This window comes from Colias eurytheme, chromosome 10 (assembly GCF_061535395.1).
Source record: "Colias eurytheme isolate Ceu_HAF_F1 chromosome 10, ilColEury1 Martin Lab GWU primary, whole genome shotgun sequence".
Classification (NCBI taxonomy): domain Eukaryota; kingdom Metazoa; phylum Arthropoda; class Insecta; order Lepidoptera; family Pieridae; genus Colias; species Colias eurytheme.
This window is the reverse complement of record NC_142989.1, coordinates 8787242-8813528: the sequence shown is the minus strand read 5'-3', so window position 1 is coordinate 8813528 and position 26287 is coordinate 8787242. Positions and strand designations below refer to the sequence as shown.

Sequence of the window (26287 nt, the reverse complement as noted above, 5' to 3'; positions counted from 1 at the left end):
TGTTTTAATTCTGGTTATTAATACTTTGTCATTCACATCATAAAATCATTCACAGCATCCCACACTGCATTGTATTCTTTGCCAGAAAAAAAACAGATCGTGTCGATCTATCCGAGCGGTTCGAATTCTCGTTCGTAGAACAGGGTGCGGGGCGCGGGGCGAGGGGCGCGCTTACAAATAATAATAACTCGGCGCGATTACAAGCGAGTCATCGACCTTCGAAATATCTGACCTGCGCCGCGCTCCGCAAGGTTGCGCTTGCACACGACGCACGACATCGCGCACGGCTTGTTCGATTGACTCGAATATCTCTTTAATATTCTCTACCGTTTAGTTTCGCATCGTTTGATCAATTAGCCTGTCAGTCTCAGATTACACGCATCTGCGACTCGCGAGCGTTATCATTCAACGTCTTTTCTTAACATAATAATATATCTAGTAAATAACGAAAGAAGTTTATGTAAGCGTGAAATTCTTGAGCTCAAGTGACGTGATTGCAAAATCGGACAATGCTCTCAACGCCCTTTTGAATATTTTTTCAAACAACTCGCATAATTTTCTACATTGCGAATTCTTATCGAGCGTTTGCCCGCTGTATTTAATCCGATATTGATTGTCTGTCGACTATCGCGGTGCTATTAGACTTGTGTTTTATTTTTATTTGATGACCTTTATTCCATTCTGATAACTTCAAGGTACGTATTTGTCGAAATTCTCGCAAAAACTTGTTTTACTCGAAAATGCAGGCGCATGATTTGCGAAGGTCATATGAGCAATTACACGATCGACAACGATCTTGTGGACAAAGTTGTATGTATCTATTTATCTAAATATAAATAACTCATTACGTTTTTATGATACGAACGTAAAATCGACGATTACATATTTTTTCAAATAATTTAAACAAAATTCGATTAGCTCTACATACTATTACGACTGATTACGACCGTCTCTACCTACCTACTAAGTTTAAAAAAATACTAATAATGCATGGGTACTTCACAGATGGGAATTTAATTTCATTGGTTCTTTAAAACCAACTGAAAGCGCGCGCATAGGCTATCACAAAATCGAATTGTTTTTAACTTGCTTTCTGCCCACGTTCTCTCCCGGAGCACTTTACTGCATCACATAGAAGCCTTTTGATATACTATACTATATGTAATTTCCATTCCCCTTTAAACATTTTTTATTCGCAGAAAAATTACTTTATATTAGTCGCCAAGGTCTATTCTATTTCTATGATTAAGTTCACTGGAACTCTCCAACCGTTTTGGTGTGAAACGGACATGTAATAAATGTTCGACTGCCAAATGTCAGTCAAATGTTCAATTTCTCATTTTTAGGGTTCCGTAGCCAAAATGGCAAAAACGGAACCCTTATAGTTTCGTCATGTCCGTCTGTCCGTCTGTCCGTCTGTCCGTCTGTCACAGCCGATTTACTCGGAAACTATAAGTACTACAGTGATGAAATTTGATGGGAATATGTGTTGTATGAACCGCTACAAAAATATGACACTAAATAGTAAAAAAAAGAATTGGGGGTGGGGCCCCCCATACATGTAACTGAGGGATGAAATTTTTTTTTTCGATGTACATACCCGTGTGGGGTATCAATGGAAAGGTCTTTTAAAATGATATAAAGTTTTCTAAAAAACATTTTTCTTAAAGTGAACGGTTTTTGAGATATCAGCTCTCAAAGTCGTAAAAAGTATGTCCCCCCCCCTCTATTTTTATAACTACGGGGTATAAAATTCTAAAAAAAATAGAGGTGATGCATGCTAATTAACTCTTTCAACGATTTTTGGTTTGATCAAAGTATCTCTTATAGTTTTTGAGATAGGTTGATTTAACTGTAATTTATTATATTTGCTGCTACGGAACCCTTTGTGCGCGAGCCCGACTCGCACTTGGCCGGTTTTTATTATATCATTAGCCACATAAAACAAATTGTACTTGGAACAAGTATTTGGTACTCTATTAAAACCCACTTAAATGTATACCTTCATTTGTTATGACTTACGACAAACCATTTTTCAGTAAATGTTAACACAAGTCAAGGCCACAACTATTGATGATTTTCGTGCTAACTTGTTCAGTAAAAATCGTTCTTACTTCCTTATTGGCATTGTTAGAATTAATTAGTAGGTATTTATAGCGGGTTAACTGACATTCAACGTGGACGAACAAAAAATTAAGCATATAAATTATAATGGAACAATATTTTCTACACGGAATTTATCTATAAAAACATTATTATTGTATAAGGCTAGACTCGTGATTCATATTTACAATAATTGAGAAAATTTAAATTTGTAAAAAGTGTTTAGCAGGAAAAGGGTGATTTTTATTTTATTTATACAGACGAATTATTACTATGACTTCTTATTTAAAAATAGAAGACGCTTTTGCATTTCTCTACCACAGAGTCGCAATAACTCGTGGAAGATGCAGATTTTATTGAAATGAAATTTCAAATTTACTACGGAGTAACTAGTAAGGCTCTCAATAGGAAATGATGTCATTCTGTACTCATGGTTTGTGGCAGGAATCAATAGCCTTAGCTTTATTTTCATATTGGTGTGGTGTCGCACGAGGTCGACGGAGGTGAACACCCCACCAAGGAGAACCGTTGACCCTAGTCGATTATATCCGCGTAGACACCTTGGGCACAATTCAATTTTAATAAGGCAGTGCATGAAACAAGGATTATTTTGCTTAACTTGTATTTCTAATTGAATAAATCTTTATTCATTCACATATCTTTGGTGCACGTGGTCTTGATTTGCTTTTCTCGAAATCATGTCAAAATGTACATGTCTCTCACATGTTCTGAAGTACTGTGTAAGCTTGGCCTTAATAATTATGATATGATAAAGGTAATAAATACAAGTCATATATTCTCTATATAGATAATTAAGAAAAAAACATAGATAAAAAAATGCGTTAATTACAACAAAAAAGAGAAGAATTGCCTTGTGAATTGTGGATAATAAAATGATTGTATTAATTATTACCTTCAAAACGTGCTTCTGAATAATTTTAATTACCAGGAATCGAAAGCAAGTCAAATTAATTAAGTCCTCATTTTACGGCGTATTGTTAAGAAGTAAAGATCACTTGCTCCGACTCAAAATCAAATTATTCATGAATAATTTATAATTTAACAAGAAATATTTAAAATTGTTATAATTATGTATGTATTTCAAATATTGAGGAACGTTTTATTTAATATACGTAAGCATAACTATTAATTACAATAACTAAATTTACAATATTGATTCTGTTTACTAAACTCCGTTGTCTATACTCTATAAATACGAAACAAAGTTTGTGAAAGGATTTCGATTTATTTTTATTTAACGAAAACGAAACCTTAGAATAACATACACCACTCTCTGCCGCGAAAATAAAACTTATGGGGCGTAACATATAGTCTGGATATTATATGGAGAACGGTTATCACGCGATAAAGTGCACGCGAGTAAAGCCGTGAACGGAAAGCTAGTTAGCAATACATAATTATGTACGAATTCAGTTTAATTGGTAGGTTATGAAAATAAAGTCGATTATAAAAGCGATGTATGGTAATTAAGTAATAACATGGTATAAAGTAGCTAGCTGATATAATTTGAGTTTTTACTACGATATCCTCATTAAACAATGTAACCGTTGGAAAATGGAAATACATTGGTTACCGTTGTGGTCCGCTAGGGAGCTCGGAGCCTCTCCTTCCGGGTTCATAAAATTTTACGCTACGTAACCATGACTTCGTGAGTTTTTGCTGTCGGTTGGCGCCCTGCATGGTTTCAATTATAATTTTTGCAAGTTATAATAATAATTGTAATTTGGCATGATCTTGAAAATAACTTTTAACAAAAAATATTTTTATTTTTTAAATATTAATTATTTGCGAAAAATTGAATATGTATAGATTTATTAAGCTTCACTTATTAATTTGTGAATTGTAAAAAAAATTCAAATGAATAACGATGCTCTTGCCTCTTTGTTTCAGATGTGAAAATTCGATGTCTTCATAGTGACGATATAACAAATCGATATTGATCCCTTATATCTGGATGTTCTCATAAAAAGAAAAACATTACCATAGCATAGATAACATACCATTACCATTTTATCTGAGTTAAAATGAATATGACATAACCAGGCTGTGAACCCAAACAGGGACAAAGTAAAACCAGGTAGATCATATCACGTCGCACCCCTAACCGAATAAAAAATTTCCAGTTTATCCATACACCCTCAAGTTTTATGCTTAACCTTCATCCGGCGACCTTAAACTTTGAAACATGTATTATTTGTGTCATCTAGTTATTATGTATGTAATACGGAGTGTAAACATGTAACGTATTGAGTCGTGAAGGACAAACCTTGAACTTTGTGGATTATCTGCGCATCCGTATCGCTGGCATTATCATGCATCTCGCTTTCATCTTCGCGAATCAGTTCGATTGTACCATTGTTAACTTTATCTTTAAATTGAATTACTATATTTTTTATCATGAACACTGCTATTATTATGCTTAAGAAAAGACTTTTTGATTTTGCATAACCAGCGTTTACAATATTACACAAATTATTTAACCAAAATTAAAATATTATTTTGTCTTAAGTCTTTTCTTCTTGAGTGTACGTGCGCAGACGGCCGCCAATTTGTGGTCATCTTTCGTGAATCGTACCGTACGTAGGTAAGTACTAAGTACTCTTATTACAGATTTTGTGACCAATTTATTCGGTTAAATGTTCGTATTAGAATTGTTATACATATGTATGTAAAAAAACAAGGGTCGTTTGTTCGATGTTAAATATTCATAGCCTCCTGAACACCTGCTTCACAGAGGGTAGAAGTTTCAACACAAAGTTTAAAGTTACTTTGTACGGAATCAAAGGTCTCTTAATAATGAAGGTATTTTAATATGAAAAGGAACACGTTCAATATAATATAAGAAATCACTAAATTGTTAAACAGCAAGGGAATACAAATTAGATTAGCTTAGTGGAGACTGGAGACTAGTTTACAACCGCATATGTGATATGCATCCTTGCATGATGCATCCTTATTGGACGTTATTCAATGAATGATATTAGATTTAAACTAATAATAATAGAGAATCCTTTCCGGTTGATACTATTTCTCTAAAGATTTTGCACTTGAAATATTTATCGTGAAAATATTAAAACCAAGTCCAGCGAACAACATAAAACTTTCGACTATTTTTGGCTTTGTTACGAAACGGTTTGCGAAAGCGTTTGTTGCGACACCCGAACGTTTTTGACGTAGCCACAACCTTCCTCGCGATATCATCGAAACCGGTATGCGAATGCTAATTAACGCGATATCAGAATACGTGGGAGTCTTCGGGCAGACCGTAGACACATTCATCGTTTTCGTTACTGTTAGAATACAAGACACAAGTGTAGAATTGGGTGGTTGTTAGGTTACAGGTAAGTGCATAACTAGATGGAGATGGCGGTAAGCTACGCGGCTCGGTCGGGAACTGGTTCAAGAGGGGCGCGGAGGGCCCCAGACGGGACGTCATTGACCTGCGGCCCGCCCCCGCGCCCCGCCGCCGCGCGAACCGTAACTTCATTGTATTGCTGCACTGCGAATCGAATTCGGTGTAGCGGAGACGTTTTTGCTTGTTCCGCCGTCGCCGTGGAAACTTGATTAAACGGCTTTTTAGACAACCGGCCGTAGAGGTAATGGAATTTGACGGGGAAATATTCCATTAAGATACTGCAGTCTGCAACATACAACGTTACTCTGTCCCGACCCCATTTGTTTTTGTAATTAAATCTACTCCTTTGTTGTAGAGTTGTAAAGCGTATCAACACACCGACCGGCAACGTGAACTTTTAAGGGAATGTGATACGTTTAGTTGGGTTTGCTTTTCTGGGTCAAGTTCGTTTTAATTAAAATGCGATTAAAAATTATTTCGATAAAATTCTCGATTGTTGTTTTATCTTAAGTTTTTTCTGCGAGTTCATTTAAAACTGAATCGTTGATTAACACGATCAAACTTAGTATCAATCTACGGCAAAATTTAGATCAAAAAACCTTTCGTAGAGAAGTCGACTTTGCACAAACGCACATTTTTGCTCCAAAAAGAAATAAGTAACACTGAGAGAAACGCAAAAGCTGAGTTTATTCAATAAACGTACGAACGATTCAATCAACGAACAACTTGATACAGTAGATAGTAAGTAGTAACCATGTAGTAACAGTACCTACCTATGCGTTTATTTTATAAAAATTATCTCGATTAAAAATCCATTTACTTTCCATTTTATAAACATCGGTATTGTTAAGTGTGATTACATTATTGACTATAATTACGAAAAAAAAAAACTTTCAACAACATACTATGTAGTATGTACCGGTACCAGCGCAAAAACAGTAATTAAAAACAACGTCAACGGCACACACATCCTTTAAAATTTAAATAATTTGCTTTGTATAACAATGACCTTTAACTACCTGATATTCCGAAAGTGGAAGGTGAATAGGTGAATAAACTTCGTCAAAATACCGAATGCAGAATAATTAATGTTAGCAATGCTTATCAACGACTGTTCATTGTATGACTTCATATATCATAAAGGTATTTGCACATAATTAATTACAATGAAAACGTTCATCCATCTCATTTCCTCATGGCTTTTATCCCCTATAATTTCTATAATAGAATCGTCTCCTTGGTTATATCAAACATTTTCAGCATTTTTCACTCAAGCTATATTTTTTCAATTAAGGCGGTTCCCTGGAGAAGTTTATGGTAAAAAAATCTTTATCATTTTAAAAGTTATCCTATAACATTTATAATTTATATGCTATAATCCTATTTTTATTACATATTTAGAAACCAGCAATACTTTGAGCAGCAGTAACCTATTCTTATTAAAGTTCTCACTTCTCCGAGGAAGTTTTACAATCTCTAATTACGTTAAAAATTTATTAACATTTATGATATACATACATACTATTATTACTAACTAGCGTGCCAGTACATTGACCGAAAATAAGTGTTTGCTTCGACAGTAAAAGCCCCCATTTCCTTCCATCTACGATAAATGCAAAATGGCCAAAAATCTACGCAGATATTTAGTACGCCCGACGTACACGTATTAACACAATGATTACATAGTTTAACATAAATAATAGAGTGAAATACGTTATTTACTTTAAAATAGCATTGTAATACAGAAGCCAATGTCCTCTCACAATTAAATAAACATCTTTACTTAGCTGACATCAATTTGGTTGTATTTAAATTACAAATATGTATTGATTCTACAAGTAAATATAGAGATTTGTGTCATTGGAGCAAACGCTACTGTCTAAAATCATGTACTAAATGTTATGTTTATTCATTATCTACACTTTAACCAACATTTTGAAATGAAAAACTCAACTTATTAAATAAGAAAACAACACGTTACACTTTATTTGATTTACTCGAAAAAGGAACGACATCTAGTTACATAGGAAATAACATGAAACCAACCATGAAACAGACAAAAATTGTCATTAATAAAATTATCTTCTACTATTACTTGCTATTCAAATAAAAAGGCATAATATAATACAATATAACAGTATTGTTACACAAATTTACAAATACACTTATACAAATTTTGTGAAAAAATACGAAGCTTTATCATATACATATACATAATATATCATTGATAAACATTGTAAAATTAGTCTAGATGTGACCTTATAAAAATTGTTTGGACATAGACACATTTTTGCGATTTGTTTGTTTAGGACGTAAAGCTATCACTATTTTATTGTGTGTATACTGTACAATGTACATGGTTGATGGTAAATCAGTTTTTATATCGATCTTCTACGAAACGATAATACTTTCCACAAATATAATAGATAAACGATACGAATATATTATACAATTTAAAAATAAGGTATATATATGTACACTAACATTTATGTACCTAGTAGTCCATTGAATGAGTCCCTCCAAGGGGGGTCTAGAGTGCGTGAGTTAGTAACGTAAGATGTTTCTTCGGAAACATGTCAAGAGTCCCTAGGTTATAAACATACTAAAACCCCGGGACACTAGGAGGAGCCCCGGAGTGGGGGGAGGGGGGAAATGGGTCCATTTTTTCATTTTTCGCTTAAATCTCAAAAACGGTACATGTTAGAGAAAAACTTTCAAGGAAAAATTGAAAGGCCATAAAATTATCTACAAGTTGTACCTGAATCATTTTTTCCTATATCCTACCGTTTCTGAGTTATACGCAGTAAAACATGATTTTGGCTCAAACAATTTCAACATCAATCGATCAAAAAATATTTCTTTCTTCCAAAAAACTCAAATGTGCAACTTGTGACCAGTACTGATAGATTGCTCTTAATTAGTTCTATAATTGGTAAAATAAACACATTCCTCCATGGAAGCCTTTAGGAGGAATCGATTGTCAAAATATTATATTAGGGCAGTTTGAGTTACTGAACTTGATCTTTTTATTTTTTTCTTCCAAAAAACTCAAAAGTGCAACTTGTGACCGGTACAGATAGATTGCTCATAATTAGGTCTATCATTGCTAAAAATACCAGATTCCACCACGGAGGCGTTTACGGGGAATTGAATTTTATCAGGGTAGTTACGATACATGAACTTTTTATTTTTTTTCTTCCAAAAAGCTCAAAAGTGCAACTTGTGACCGGTACAGATAGATTGCTCATAATTAGGTCTATCATTGATAAAAATACCAGATTCCACCATGGAGGCGTTTACGGGGAATTGAATTTTATTAGGGTAGTTAGTTAAAAAGTTCATGTATCGTAACTACCCTAATAAAATTCAATACCTCCTAAAGGCCTCCATGGTGGAATCTGGTTTTTTTATCAATGATAGACCTAATTATGAGCAATCTATCGGTACCGGTCACAAGTTGCACTTTTGAGTTTTTTTGGAAGAAAAAAAATAAAAAGTTCAAGTATCGTATCTACCCTAATAAAATTCAATTCCCCGTAAACGCCTCCATGGTGGAATCTAGTATTTTTATCAATGATAGACCTAATTATGAGCAATCTATCTGTACCGGTCACAAGTTGCACTTTTGAGTTTTTTGGAAGAAAAAAATAAAAAGATCAAGTTCAGTAACTCAAACTACCCTAATATAGTATTTTGACAATCGATTCCTCCTAAAGGCTTCCATGGAGGAATGTGTTTATTTTACCAATTATAGACCTAATTAAGAGCAATCTAACAGTACCAGTCACAAGTTGCACTTTTGAGTTTTTTGGAAGAAAAAAATAAAAAGATCAAGTTCAGTAACTCAAACTACCCTAATATAGTATTTTGAAAATCGATTCCTCCTAAAGGCTTCCATGGAAGAATGTGTTTATTTTACTAATTATAGACCTAATTAAGAGCAATCTATCAGTATCGGTCACAAGTTGCACTTTTGAGTTTTTTTGGAGAAAAAAAATAAAAAGTTCAAGTATCGTAACTACCCTGATAAAATTCAATTCCCCGTAAACGCCTCCGTGTTGGAATCTGGTATTTTTATCATTGATAGACCCAATTATGAGCAATCTATCTGTACCGGTCACAAGTTGCACTTATGAGTTTTTTGGAAGAAAAAAATAAAAAGATCAAGTTCAGTAACTCAAACTACCATAATATAATATTTTGACAATCGATTCCTCCTAAAGGCTTCCATGGAGGAATGTGTTTATTTTACCAATTATAGAACTAATTAAGAGCAATCTATCAGTACCGGTCACAAGTTGCACTTTTGAGTTTTTTGGAAGAAAGAAATATTTTTTGATCGATTGATGTGGAAATTGTTTGAGCCAAAATCATGTTTTACTGCGTATAACTCAGAAACGGTAGGATATAGGAAAAAATGATTCAGGTACAACTTGTAGATAATTTTATGGCCTTTCAACTTTTCCTTGAAAGTTTTTCTCTAACATGTACCGTTTTTGAGATTTAAGCGAAAAATGAAAAAATGGACCCATTTTCCCCCTCCCCCCACTCCGGGGCTCCTCCTAGTGGCCCGGGGTTTTAGTATGTTTATTACCTAGGGACTCTTGACATGTTTCCGAAGAAACATCTTACGTTACTAAGCCACGCACTCTAGAACTTTTTATTCAATGGACTATAGGTTTTATTTTGTAATACGATTGTAGTGTGTAATTGTTGTGTTGTTGAGTTATAATTATAATTTAGATAGGTATATAGTTTACAAAAGATTGTAAACTAGAAGACTACTTACAGGCCCATTTTGAAAAAAATATGGGTCATTTCAATTTTCAATCACCAGGTGACCTATCTAGAACGATATAAGAGCATGAAATAATAAGATTCAGCACTATGCCGTCACTTGTAAGCTGTCCTGAGTGCAGATGAGAATTCGAAAGTACAGGTAGAGATTTTTTCCCCTTGTCTCCATGATTTTTGTACGGCGTTGCGGAATAATGGATTAAAAGCAGTATTGAAATAGTATGACACAGATGTCGTACGTAAGTAAATAAGAGACAGACTGTTCACTGATTAATAAATCCAGTGAACAGTCTGTCTCTTCTGTTGTGTGTACTGTTCATACTGTTCACTGGATTTATTAATCCAGTGAACAGTCTGTCTCTTCTTCGCGCTTAAAATACCGAGCTGATTTAGCTGAAATTTTGTTCACAGATATTTGAAGACCTTAAAAAGCTCATAGGATAGCTATTACCCCGGACAACCCACGAGAACGGGAACTGTTCAGGTTTTCTTTTCTTGTAACTACGCGGGCGAAGCCGTGGGCGGGAAGGCAGCCAATTAGTAATGTATAAAATGAAATAAAATATCAAAGTAAAATACCTTGAAGTACGTTCTTACTATTTATAGGAAAGCGTGGAGGTAGCTTAATTTCTAACAAGCATTTCTCGAGAACCCGGGTGGAAAATCCGATTTATCAGAAGCGCGTAATGAGGCTTTTTCTCGTTTCAATAAACTTTAAAATCTGTAATTCCTCTACTCCCATGCAACAGGCAATTACTATATTGGTCCTAATAATATTGATATATTTTGTAATACATAGTCACACATATAGGGCAAATATTAGTAGGTAAATACTTAAAAAGTTTAAATTTATCATTTACTAACGGATTCTTTTTAATTCTAAATTTCAATTTGCCTGGCTCCTCTACAAACTACTCTTTGCTGTTTTATAAATATATATATTTAATGGGTCTTACCAATGTACAACTAAACCTAATTACTATATTTGATAAAGTGAGTACCTACATACGGAGATGTACATCTATACTAATATTATAAAGAGGAAAGGTTTGTATGTATACGTATGTGTGTATGGTTTTCACGCATAAACTACTGGACCGATTTTGATGAAATTTGGCACAGATAATCTTTAAGCCCTGAGAAAGAACATAGGCTTTTTATTGCGAAATATGTACCACGGGCGAAGCCGGAGCGGACCGCTAGTACTAAATACAAGCAATATCATTTATCTATTATTTATGATCATCTTTTTATTTATGAATGATGAAATATCTAGCGAATACGTTATAAGGTAAGTACTCTTAATTTATACCAATAATTCGTATACGCAAAAACAGTTGGTATCACCTAGCATAATGGAGATCACGTGCGTGTAGAGGCGTGTGCCAATTCTTCGCGCGCTGTGTGTGCGCACGGCATGGCCATCGACAAGATGGCCGCGGGTGAAAGTGTAAGTCGTAGCTGTACTGCGGCCGCATTGCCACCAAATTCTTCTTGGTTATATATTGTATATGCTATTGCATAATGTTAATAAGAGGTTTGATCATTTGATGTGGTTTAGACATTTGAATAATAGCGGAAATCAAAGTCGCAGATGAAGCGCTAGTAGAATCGTTGAGGGGTGACGACTGACGACACATAGCATTATTGCATTTATGAGCATTATATTTTTTGTTAGATTTAAAATAATATGTAGGTACAATTGTTTTACTACTTAATTTTATTTACATTTATTAAAATTCCACGTGGTAGGTATAGGTAGGTACACGCGCGTCTTTACATAGAGAAAAGTGAAAACGTTTTGCTAATCAGCGTTGCATTTCCAAATTTTTGTAACATTATGCGAAATATGCAAAAATATCAAATGGCAATGGTTATTAATTTAAATTTATATTGATCACGAAACCGGTAAGGTTTTGAAATCAACACTAAGCATGTCAATGGCATATTAGCAGGTTTTTTTACAGATCGTTTTAAAAATATACTTTGAAAGCTTTTAGTATATTGACATAAAATAAACATTATGAATTATAATAATATGCAAGATGATATGAGTTGTGATAATAAATAAGATATAATATAGGTAGATAGGTATGTATATTTAAATGATTTTGATGAATTTAATTTATATTTGCCCATATTTTATTGTTAGATAATTATCATAAATCATAATACTCTCTCTCTCTCATAAAAATACAATTCATAGTAAGATTTGTTCAACATGTTTGAATAAATTATACCTAGATTAAGTGAATAGATAGGTAACAAAAATGTTAATAGAAAAGTAAACCTTATACGCAATACATACATGTACAATGTACATGTATACATAAATAGTAAATACATACGGCATACGCTACGAACTGTCTGTGTACTACTATCTTTTAAAAATTGGTAAATAAAAAAGAAGTCGATGTAAGTATCTCACGCGTAAGTACAAGCAAGATGCAGTTATTCACGATCCAATCGATTCGCTCACTCAATACATGGGAGGGAAAGTTGCGAGAACCAGTTGCATTGAACCAGTAAGTACAACTAGAAAATTATATAAATTGTATTGGTGAGGTAAAACTTGAGATATCATGCCATCTGTGTATTATTATTTATTTTTTGCTATAAATAGTTTTATTTATTTTTCAGGGCTGACAGAAAAGGTACGTAAAATTTTTGGCCTCCAGCCATAAAATATAAGTACTTACCTACTCTTTTTTTTATTAGTAACTAAGTAATTTTTCAATGTCTTCAAGTTTTCTCCAGGATTTAATGTAAAAATTCTAGAATCAGGAATAGGATTTCGTTAAGATTGCTTCATTTAGCCAAAAATGGAGTATGCTACGATCAAAATTTTAATGAATCGTGTAGGTATGTACATATTTCATTTTTGGCTAATTATTTTGCATTTTGTTTTTGTAAGTAATTTTATTAAAATTCCAACTAGTAGGTACCTAGTTTATTTCTTATGATTATTAAGTTAATTTGCATTAAATATATTTGTAAAGAATACCTGTACAGTTTACCTGAAAATAAAATGTAGAGCCTTTTTACCGACATTTACACGTAAGAGGCATTGATGATTATTATTTACTAGCCGCTCCGCGCGGTTTCACCCCCGTGGCTCCTCTCCTGTTGGTCGTAGCGTGATGATATATAGCCTATAGCCTTCCTCGATAAATGAGCCATCTAACACCGAAAGAATTTTTTAAATCGGACCAGTAGTTGCCGAGATTAGCATTCAAACAAACAAACAAACTCTTCAGCTTTATAATATTAGTATAGATTTCACAGTTAAATCGTAGGTAGTTTATTGATAAATAATGAGACACACTTATTTTGAAATAATTAAAACTAGGTAACTACCTACCTAGTTTATTTATATTTAGAGTTTGAACGAAGTAGGTACAGTAGTCGAGATTAGTATCTACTAATAAAAAAAAGACCTCATTATGTTAACCACTTTAATTCTAAAAGGTCAAAATTATCCAATTTTGTTTAATTTTACGGAAATAATCGTATTTAATTCCTGCTACAAAGTCGCTACATAAATATGTAGAAATAATTGGCTGCTGATAAAATTAAAGACAGATCAGTACAAGTTATAAAAACTGGTAAGTTACAAGTTCTATATAAAACGAAAAAAAGCAAAAGGAGCGGGAGCAATGAACTTAACCTTATAAAACACGAATATTACTTCCCCGTTCTTACGAGGTCACCAACCACCACCTTCATACTATATTATACATTCATAATATCCCTATATTATATATCTGTCGTGGTCATATCGTAGATTTGATCATTTCATGATATGAGTGGCCATTTCACGAAATGGTCGCATATCGTGAAATGGCCAACATAGTTTGATCAGATCGTTAAATCGTCAACGTTTCACGATTTGGTCATCCACATTTGGCCAGATCGTATAAAATATAAAGAGTCCATAAAATATTAAAAAATTCAGAATAATTATATTCTAAAAACTTGTTTAATGTCATTAAAGTTAGTGCCGCGGCAGCGGCCGGCGAATCCCAGAAGCGAATCGTTTTTGCAATAGAAAACAGTTAGGTGAGGTTAGGTTAGACTTTGATAAACAACGCACGAGCCGAGCGAGCAAAGCGAGCGTGCCGCGGCAGCGGCCGGCGAGTGCCAGAAGCGGATCGCTTTTTAAAAAACAAACAATTATAATAATATAGTAGTAGTTTTTTAAATTATTTTATTTAAGTCGCATTTTTTCTTAAATACATATAAGATATCCACATTTTCCATAGTACTCGTACCTCTTCGTCTTAAATTCTTTGCTATAACTTTCTTCATAATATTGTTATTAAACGAATTATGAAGTTTTTAACTGCGAATAATTTAATTTTCGCCAGCGGCCGCCATCTTATCACATAATCACAGAGCTTGCAGCGCCTCTACCAACGATTAATGTAACTATTTTACGATATGATCAAATAATTTTGATCATTTCATGAAAAAATTGGCCATATCGTGAAGCGATTTCTTATCATTGATCTGCCCAAACCACATCATGATGTGGCCAAACTAAATTGGCCATTTCACGATATGCGACCATTTCGTGAAATGGCCACTCATATCATGAAATGATCAAATCTACGATATGACCACGACATATCTACTTTTGCGTATAAAAAGCGAGCCAGAAATGTCCACTTTAAACTTTTGATTATTAATTATTATTCAACTATTCATATATTTTGTAGGTAATGGACAATGGCACTATGTCACCTTGAAATGATCGTTATTAATTACTCGTAACTTAAATATGAGAATAAATTTAAATTTTTCGGTATAAATACCGTATATATATATTTAATTATTTACCATATGGAAATTCCACATTACTCACAAAATTATTTCGAGAAAAGAGTGCAAAGAAAATGAAGCAAAATCATAAACTAAGAGTCCTAATTTGAATCGGCAGCAAACAAATCTAATTTTAACGTTCTTAGTTCTTACTCTGAATAGCCTTTTAAACTATAACGCCATAAATTCAAACTAGGTATTTAGATTATTAGTACACTGTAACTAATATAGCGCAAGATACGAATTAATAGCTATAAATCATGTTGTACGTCGACGAAGAAATGATTCATGGAGATGGCAATCTTACTCAATTACCGAATGGCTAACCTTGGGGCGGGAATGACCTCACGCCTCCCTGTCAAACGATCGTTTCCTTTTACGACATCCCCTGTTTGACAATGGTTCCGTATTGCAATTTCTAAACAATAACTGGATACGCCGACATTTCATTACGGCTGTTCTTTTAATATCGAATGATGTTAAAAATAAAATTGAAATTGAATATACAAATAAATTCCATGCTTTATAACACGCTGCATTCGCTTACTTAATTAGGTATTATTAGTTTTCGTGGCGACCGTAAAGACTTACAACTTCATGTTTGAACAAAAATTGCAAGCAATTTATTGCGTCTCGAAAATAATATCGATCCAATTTAACTCGGCAGGTCGGCGGTGTTTGAACTTTAAAATTAAGTATGTCTGAACTTTGAAGACTTCAAAATTTGGGACTAATCGGAGGTCGAGTTTATACATATACCCTAAGCATACCCTACCTACTCTGTACCTGCATGTAAGTTGCCTGCTGTTTTTATTATTATATTACTATTTTCTACACATTATACCTAGCTAAAAAAGTACTATGACATAAAAACCGGTTTCCAAATCACAATTTAGGTATAATATATTTATTTATTTTAATTATTTATTGCACACACAAAAGAAATAGAGACACATAAAGTAAAGCTAATAGGAAATAATCTGTACAAACGGTGGCCTTATCGCTAGGTAGCGATCTCTTCCAGGCCACCGTATGTAATAACTAATAAGTAAGGAGAGACGTTAAAAGGAGGTGGGTGAGCAAAAAATAAGGCTTTAGGAAAAAAGAAAAATATAGCGCAATATATAATATACCTAAATTGTGATCGACATGTCGATTGTCGATATTTATATCGATGAGCTAAGTAAGCTTTTATTTGTTAATAGGTATTAATTACCTATTATAGGTACTTTATTATGCAATTTGACATGCATATTAAGAATTTACATTGTTTTTTAAATGACATGGCTTCTCGTTCAAGCTGAAATGCTCCTTCACTTATAGTTATTACTTATTACCTACTTATTAGCAATGGCTTACTGCTTGCTCTGTTTAAATGTCAACACTATTGCCAATAAAGATTGATTTACGTTCTTAAATGTATTATTATTTCTGTTACTACAGCCCTGCTCTTTTAGAGTATGTAGTTACAAAAATATCGTACGAACAATGAAAACATTGATTCATTAACACAAATACATAAATCATACGCACTTAAATCGAATCATTTACATTCTACAAAGGCGGCACAAGCATAATATGGTAGATAAGGTTTTATTTTACAATGTTATCGATCTTCCAATCGCATCGATGAAACACAAAAAATCGGGCGCGACAAGTCAGAACGCATAAGAGCCGTTTCGTATTGGTTTTTAAAAATGTCCCGATAACCCCCAACCTCGAACATATTATAAGTGCGCGGACATCGATACAAAGTCGAGGGCAATAACCCCGTCCTATCAGCTGACGACATCACTCTAACTGCGGGGAAAATTATCTTTCACGCAATATTTCGGTCATTCACTATCGGCGCCCTTTCTTTACTTTTGCCAAATAGACACAAATGGGAATCGCATTTCGCGTTAACCTTTCGCGAGCGACGTTTAGTTGCTCTTTTCATTGAAAATTGAGAATGGAGAAAAGCTGTCAGTTGATTTTAAACCTACACAAATTTGCGAAATCCGCGTTACACCTTTCTTATAAATGCACAAATAAAAAAAACCGCGAATTGCGTACATGAATCACAAAAGCTTCCGGCGCATCGCACATTCCCGGTGTTTGACCTGTTTTATTTAGATTTCCACGAAATAATAAAACGTCTTAAATTTATCGTGATTGTAACTTGATAATTAAGTGTGTAGTATTATTAAATTTCGTGCTTGTGCGCAGGTAGTGCTTTGATAAAATATATGAATCGCGACCTACTTGCGAGTTGCGGTGCGACTAGTCTGCCGCACGCATTCGCCCTACAGCTAAATATAGATGATTTAAAACAAAATATACAATCAACAAAAGGCGAGACCCGACATGATAATTTTATTGAGCTACGAAATGAAAACCGAGTGTCCTCTTGGGAAAGTAAGAATAAATATAACAAGGGATAATTATGACATAAAATAAACCCAATAATTAGGACAACGTAACTACAGGTTTATAAAAATATTGTTGTAAGTAATTTATTTTGAATTAAAACTGAAGATACTTTTACAATGTTCTTTTACGGAGAATGGCCACCCAAGTAAACTCTATCTCGTATCTCGAATCTCATATTATTAAAGAAAAACAACATATAAAAGCCTAAAAATTTCACGAAAACGCATGATAACATTTTTAATATCAACAAATGGAAGTAGTAAAAATAATAGGACGTTTAATAATGTTTTTTGTGAGATGAAGAATCAAAACGTAGGTAGTTAGGTAGGTATCTGAAGTTGTACGTTTCCGCATACGTACGCGACCACATGATACGATACACTGACATTGAAACATACTAACAAGTAACAAGCCAAGATTTCCTTATATTCGGATTCACTAAAACTCGTCAGTAGACAAACCGTATCTACTATAGGTACTTTGGAATAACAAAACCCCCGTTTGAAAATTTGCAACGTTACAAAGAATAACGGGAAAGTGCGGTACCTCTACTTTAATATCGTTATTCGCTTCGCTGAGCGTTCCAATCAGCAGTTCTGGAAAAAATAAGCGTACAAAAGTACTATACCTCAGTCCGGTTTCCTTCCACGTATGCGATCGTTCTTGCGCGTACAGTTCTCAGCATTTACCTCGCGAGAATTAGTGGATTGACGCCAACGAACTGGGCACGTCAGTATCGCTATCACAAGCACTGTAACTAATCGAACACTAAATTTCCATCAGTCCGTCACTAATTGCACACAGATAGAACTGCAAAGTTTTGTGAATATTCAACTAGTTTCGAAGAGTACACAAATTGAAAGTCGCTTCGAAAAACGTAGCGCGAACAGCACACGTGTCCTCGATAACGCCTCACAAAAGACTGCTCTACAAAATACAAATATGTGCCGACAACGGAGCGATTGGCCCAAGGCGGGCAGAAGAGGGGCGATGAGGTCTCATTCGCTCTCGCGAGGCTGCGTAATCATGTCCAGAGGGGGGAGCGAAGAAGGCCGATGGGATACGATATGAACCGAGTTGCCACCGTTTATCCTCCTGTCTCGTTGCCATGATATCAGGCCTTGGAAACCAGGGGAAGTCGATATGATCAACCTCTACCAATAAACCATTTTCACTTATATTAAGTGATAGAAGATGTGTGCAATAGAAACAAGTTTACGAACGTCGATATCATACCTCGGCATTGAAATTGCTTGTGTACTAATACATAATCAATAATGTCATTTTTTTAGTTGGTTCTATTAGTAGTGAAAAACAGATAAATTATGTTATAACGTACGCAAATAACTCATTTTTTATTTTCTCGCCAAGCTTCATTTAGTTAGCAACTCTACATTCCCGGGCGGATCTTGCCCTTATCCTGTACCGTTCGTACTTCGTACCTGTCACATATTTTTATTTTGTACCGTTCCTTCATTATGTTGCAAACAACCAATCCTTCAGAATGCACGGCATCAAATTATAATAATCATTTTAAAGCTATTATTTAATTTGTTAATTTTACGCAGTAAGTAAATTATTTATGGGCAATGAAAATGAAACAAACAAATAAATAATAACTATGTATATTGCGATCTCGGACTATTTATTCCGGATCAACCTGTCCAAGTTCAAATATTTATTACTTACTACAAAAAATGATAGCAAGCTTATATACCTTAAATATGAAATGGTAGAGCCATAGTGTATGTAATGTGAAGGTAATGTGGTAGAGCCCTGAACAAGATAAAATATATTTTATTTTTATAATAACCTTTGATAATATAGAGACTGTATTACATTTCTTATTACATAAACATATGAGATATGGAAATTATTTACGCCTCGTAAACATATTTTGAAATGATTCAAACTGATTCTTTGCCATCTAAACCTCGAAAATTATCCTTATACAAACGCTTTCAAGTGCCTTAATTACATTCAAATGATAATAAACCACTTTAAAAAAATAAAAATTATCTAAAAAAATCAATTCATGATGAATAATTTTATTAATTAGCGAAATTCCCACAGCGTCGCGTATTTGTTGTAAAAAAAAACAATTGAAGACCTTATTTTGAAAATTGTAGATTGTGATTGTAGGTAATACAAAAATGATTAGTAATCGAGACGTTCATGATCTAGCTAGTATAATAAGTAGGTAATAATTATAGTTCTCTGTAAGTAATCTATTCCTGTATAAACGTTGAGTTATGATATCGACCGCACGATCTGTTACAACTTACAAGATTCTTTGTCTGTAAAAAAGGATCGTTCTCGCATAGATGAGAACTGGAATGGAAACTAAAATAGAATAATTTGTGAGGAATACTTTTAATAAAAACCTCGATTAGTCCTTTTAATTGGACCACAGATAATATAGATATAACTTGACACTGGGAAATAGTCACGTCTTGTTGCCATGAAGAGAAAAAAACTTGGAAATTATAAATCACGAATTAGATTTTGTGGAAATACATCTTATAATTTAATGCAGTTCTATGTTTATAACATACGCATTAGGTATGTATACATACTACCATACTAGTAGGTAATTAGTATAGGCGGGTGTTTTCTTTATAAAAATTATTTATAATACAGGAATCCATAAAGCTACCACTTTCATTCGCTCTTAGAACAAAACAACGGTAAGCAATAATAGTCCGTTATAAAACGATTTGCATGCAGCTATAACGCTAGCGTGGAGGAAATTTCTCTACGAGTTTTTGCTACGGATCACGGTTTCGCGAAGTGTGCTTCGCATGGGAAAGAGAAAGATATATGGGTGTATTCACAGTGTATTTTATTTTCCTAATGACATGTGTATCGTCTTCATAAATGTTATTGTAGAGCCATTTTATAGCATATACAGACGCTCCGATTCGGTTGGTGGCTCCGGTTCGATTTCTGGCAGCGTAATCTTTGTCACATAAGTCCCAAACAGAGAAAGTCTTTCTAAAAAACTTTATTATTATGTCACGTTTGGTGACCGTTGCGAATGCGAATGAGCCGATTTGGTCGGAACAAAGCTTCCAAACGTTCCAATTTGGTTGGATCGGATAGGAAGTTGGTTTGGTCGGGATCGCCGGCGCATCCGACCACGTCCAACCAATATTAATAATATTTATGTCGGACCGACCGCTCTCTTCACTGTAAAGAATGCTGTTTATTGATAGACAAACTTTTTTTATCGTAGATGATTTATAGGCTCGCTAAAAGTTCGATGTGTTGCAGTATGCATAGACTGTGTATTCACTCGACTTTCCTTAGTTGTGGTTCGCACAACTTTCCGAGTCATTGTTCCTCGCACGTGAGAACTTTTGTTTTTGTATTGCGTTTCCACGTGGAAATGTTTTCTATATGTGGCTTATATAAGTATGTTTTGCGGCCGTATCTTTATGATAAGTGGTTGAGATGTGGTATTGAAAAATGTAGAATAAATAACAATTTCCAATTTTTTGAATTCCTTTCTCTTATGCTCTTTGCAACATGTACGGAGCTTTCAACATTTAATTATGCGTTTCAAAAAGAGAGTTATATTCAATTATTCATTAAAACTTTGAATTTTCTTAGTGACCTCTTACCAATATCAAATCTAAATGCCTAATAATATACATTAATAAATTAAATTAAAACAATAAATTTCGAAATTTTAATTCCTTCGAGCTTATAAAAAATCTCTAAACTATAAAAACAAATATGTACCACTTACATACATCATTAGTCATTACTCATTACATTATAAAGGCAAGTCTCGCAATGCAATCTTGCGTCATATAAATTTGTTATCGTGTAGACCCCTCGTTGAACAAAATTATACATTTTTCAGTCCCATACTGTTGGGGAAGGGACCGATCGATTACTGCTACAATGACACCTAAACGGGCTCAGCTCACCTTAGAAGCTTGACAGAGGTAGAATATTTTGATGCTACGTGCAAAATACATGCATCAATGAATGTGCCTTTTGCCTTCAATATTATTAATACAAAAATAACTCTGTATGTCTCTTCTAAGACTGCCGCATGAATAATATTAGTAAGGATTTCCAGCATAACAAATAATCCATAAAAAAACATAGGAAATATATCTGTAATACAAAGGTAACAGTTATTACAAAAAGTGCAGCAACAATCACAAATCTAAAGATAGCTGTAGTCAAAACTTATTGTAGTTTTCGTTTTTTATTAATTGCAATTAAACGACACTGAATTAATTAATCATTCGCATTCAGTGACCTACAATCGTCGATTAGAATATTTAAAAAATAAATTTAACTCAAATGATGGATTTTTTCACAAGTTATAGTGTTTTCAGGTTTCACACATGACGGACAGGAAAATTTTTTGACCTATTTCGGTGTTTTTTTCCAATTCTATTGAAGTAAATCAATTTTTAAAAAGTATGGGATTAATCTCTATTAAATTATCTCGACAATAGTATGCAAAATATCTTGATTCCGTGAACTAACAAGGCTATAATAAATAATAATAAGAATAGCTGCAAAAATGAGGCGAAAAAAATTTTTCGATCGTAAAGCACTCTCTGATGCTTCGCATCATGAGTCGTGCAATATCGCTGACGACAAACTCAATAATTGTCACATAATATGCAGACATTGCAATATATATATCATCGTGGATGAACAATATCTATATTCTATACGATACCTATATAATTACTGACTCCCTTGCAAATGTCGAAATTTTTCAGCATACTTAAACCTTTTGATTGCGTTGGCTTAGGCCTTAGAAGTTTGATTTTTTCTCCACCTTCTCGTTTAGACAGGCGGACAACAACGTAATGCGAATCGTACCAATTTTTCCCCTAACGGCCTAAGAATACGGCCCATGAACCCTACAAACAACATTACCTATAATTCTATGACTATTCCCTCTACGACTAATAATATGGTGAGAATTCATATTATAAAATTTTCCCAAATGTAAACTGTTTATAATATAATGTAAGTATAACAACATGATTTGCATAAATAGTATTTTTATAAGTGTATCGATCGTTTTGTTTCATTATCGCAATTATTAAGCGACAATCAGTCATTGAACCATTTTTAAGTTCAATGAACCTTAATTGACATTCAAAGACTCGTTGCTAAACGTAATAAAATAATTCTACTACGTAGGTATTATACAATTTTAATCTAGGATACGGCTCCGAGGTTTTTCAAGGTGCAGGGAGCTACGGGGGCGGTAAATCGATCTTGCTAGCTTTCATTTTTAAAAAAGGGCCTTTTATCCGTAAAGGCATCTTCCAGGTATGTACTTGCATATATGTCACAGGGAAATAAGGCTATTATAGTGATTTTATGAAATCCTAGGGCTACAAAATCAAGGAAATGTTGAAACTTCTAGCTTCTTATCTATTAGTCAGGTTACATTTTACTAGGGGATTTTTTTTTAGATTTATATGTGATATATGCATTATTATATAAGATGCAGAGGGTACAGGTGGAGTTTAATCCCAACAAGATCTGATTATGAGGTCCTTTGACATTATCTAAGACTCTAAGAGCAATTATTATTAGCATGTGCGCTAGTAACTGCAATATGTATGCAAGATGGATTTTCAATTAGCATTGAATATTAACAGTTGCCGGGATTATGTTTAGTAATAAATAATATCATTATAATTATATTATACTAGCAGTCCGCCCCGGCTTCGCCCGTGGTACATATTTACATTTTCTCTACGTAAGAACCATCCTCGTACTTCAAGGAATATAATAAAAAAAGAATTAACGAAATCGGTTCAGCCGTTCTCAAGTTATGCGCTTACCAACACATTTTGGGATTCATTTTTATATTATAGAAGATACATATGGTATTAATACGTTTTGTTAGTAAATTGTCTCTTATCAGATATTTTCTAGAATAATCAAAAACTACGTTTGTAAATGGTCCACTTTGTAAGAGTAATTGAACGTTGAATACGAATGAGCTTCTAAAGAACCAAGGCAACGAATTTGAATTAAAATAAGAAATTAAGTCAAATTAAAAGCCAATAGATCTTACTTACTACTGCAGTAGCAAGGTGAGGAGTGAGAGTAGCACCCTAGTATATATATAGTATTATTTTTAATCTGTGGTTGTACCTATGAAAAACGTTGACACTGCAAAATGTAACGGGGAAAACAGACTGATTCTTATCAAGTTTATGTTAAAGAATAAAGATAGTAAATTATGTAACTAATTTACGGAATTTGGTACATACAATCACTACATAGTATAAAACAAAGTCGCATTCTCTGTCCCTATTTCCCTATGTCCCTATGTCCCTATGTCCCTTTGTACGCTTAAATCTTTGAAACTACACAACGGATTTTGATGCGGTTTTTTTTAATAGATAGAGTGATTCAAGGGGAAGGTTTATATGTATAATAACATCCATTAAATAGTGGAGAAGTACTGTTATTTTTGAGGTTTCTAATGTGATGTCGTAAATAATTACATTTTTTCCGCTTAAATTGCAAACGCAGGCTGAACCCTACGAGTTTTATCAAAATAATGTACTAAGTATTGTACACATTGAAAAGGTCTACAGAAAAGTCCGCGATGGCATATGTCTATCTCTTATGGATTACCCACAATAACTTTTTTGTCATTTACTTTTTACTTCAAATAATGGCTAATTTTCGAAGCGATTTAAACCAATACGGCATTAATCCATAACCAATTAAAAACCTTGAATACATTGTTCATTTAATATAGATCTATATGACCCTTTACACCGTATGATTTAAGTGAATATTTTCGAAGATATTACAGATTTAAAAATTGCGGGACGTACCGTTTGCAGCGGTACCGGCCGGCCGGGCCGCTATGTTTTTATATACAACGTTAAAAGTTTTTCTGTAGTGTATTTAGTATCAGCATTGCACCCGTGCGAAGCCGGGGCGGGTCGCTAGTAAATTATAAAGTATGATTTCTGACACATATATTTTCATAATAATATAATATAATACTAAATCTGGATAAATGTGTTTGATCTCACATCTAACATAACGTTATAGAGTGGAACAAGTAAGTTTTTGTTGGCTCACAATATGAAAGAGCCATTAGTGATCGAGAAACTTTTGAGACATCTTTATTACGTGTAGTTTGATGTTAATGTAGCAACTAGCAAGTTAAATATTAGTTTCGTCTTGCTCCTTGGATGTTTATTTTGTTTGATTAGTTTTGTTTCTGTTTGATCTATGAACATAGAGCGATTAAACACAATTGATACTAATTTTTTGAAGTGAAACTTCTGTAGGCGCTTTGAGAGTAAAATTTCATGGTCGCGTCATGGCGATACCGTCAGGTCATGAAGTAATGCGACGATTTTGGTATCCGTGGCAGGATTCGCCAAAGAAGCTGACACGTGTGCTCGGCACACAAATATATGTTAATCTTTATTATACGGCTAGGTCGAAGGCAAAAAAGTGCAATGCATGGAATGATGAAACCTGTATCAAAGTTTTACTTAATCCTCATATAATAAACCGGTAAGCGCCACCTTACTTCTACGTGCCTTTTCTTTATGACATTCAAACGAGTATTTCCCGTCTCTAAGGAAACCCTTCAGTGACAGAGGTGTAAAGTCACCAATTAAACGCATTTATAACTGTAACTAATGGCTGTAGAACAATTAATTACATAATGTCACAGATCGCATCAGTACCGTTAGCGGTGACGCAACTCGGCGTTTGTGAAAGCAGATACTAACGGAATTGGGTTAGCGTGCGCGCGTGCTCCGTCCACATACATATTTATTTTGGTTTAAAATAACGTTACTTTTTATTTTTAAAGACCTCGCGAATTAAGATTGTGTGATGTTATAGCACTATATATTACAATAGTGATAGATGTAGATTGTAGCTGGTGATCCAGTGCGGTAAGAGTAAGTATGGTTTTTCCAATACACAAACATAGATTTGCACTTAAATTAATTATATCAAAAGATACGATGAGCAGTAATTGTTTATTTTTATCGGATTACAAAGAAGGCAGGAAGAACGAAATCGTGTTATCTCTACCTATTACTTCCTGTCGGCAGTTGGTAGGTAATTAATGTTAACAAACAAGGTTTAATTTAAGACTTACCTAACCTAACTACTTACTACATAATATTCATCGGTACCTATGCTTATAAATTATAATTTATAAAACGAAAATACAAGGTTTTATTTTAATTTCTTACAAAATTAAAAAGAAACCTTCCAGGCTTCTATTCTATCGATCTAAGAGATCAATCGAACTTAGAGAGTAACTATGTACTATTATAATATACATATTATGTGCTTAGAGAACAGCGAAGCACTTTTATTATTGCCGACGCCACCCGAAAACCTATAGGTAGATATATGCATTTATATATATTCTTTAACTGGTAGATAAGTCTGAAGCCCGGGAAGGGATTACCTATAACCGATTATGTTTCACAGACAGTGTACACAATAAATCGAAGACCAACTTGTTATTCGGCCGGCGAGGTGGCTTTGACCCGGTGTATTTGGGTCAAGAGGAATCGATTATCCGTCTCCACGTTTACCTCCACTCGTTTTGAATTATGTAATGAATTTAAAGGGGTATGGCGGGACCGAACTTTGAACAAGACGAGGCAGGGACAACTCGTTTGGAAGATAATGGTCGTTGTGGAAGTGATTTTGTTTATAAAATAATGATAATAAAAATCTTTACGCGACGTCGCCTTTGGAAATTTTTTAGTTAATTTCTAGAAC

The 26287-nt window shown here is 33.9% G+C and overlaps 1 protein-coding gene across 2 annotated transcripts in view; it reads right to left on the bottom strand.

Annotated features, from left to right (window-relative positions):
• The window catches only part of LOC149905349 (uncharacterized), a 44932-nt gene extending 26495 nt beyond the window's left edge, over positions 1-18437 (bottom strand). For both annotated transcript variants that reach the window (XM_090106665.1, XM_090106667.1), the window contains exon 1: positions 18138-18437. The gene's annotated coding sequence lies outside the window, so the exon portion shown is untranslated. The remainder of the gene's footprint in view (positions 1-18137) is intronic.
• Positions 18438-26287: the final 7850 nt, after the last annotated feature.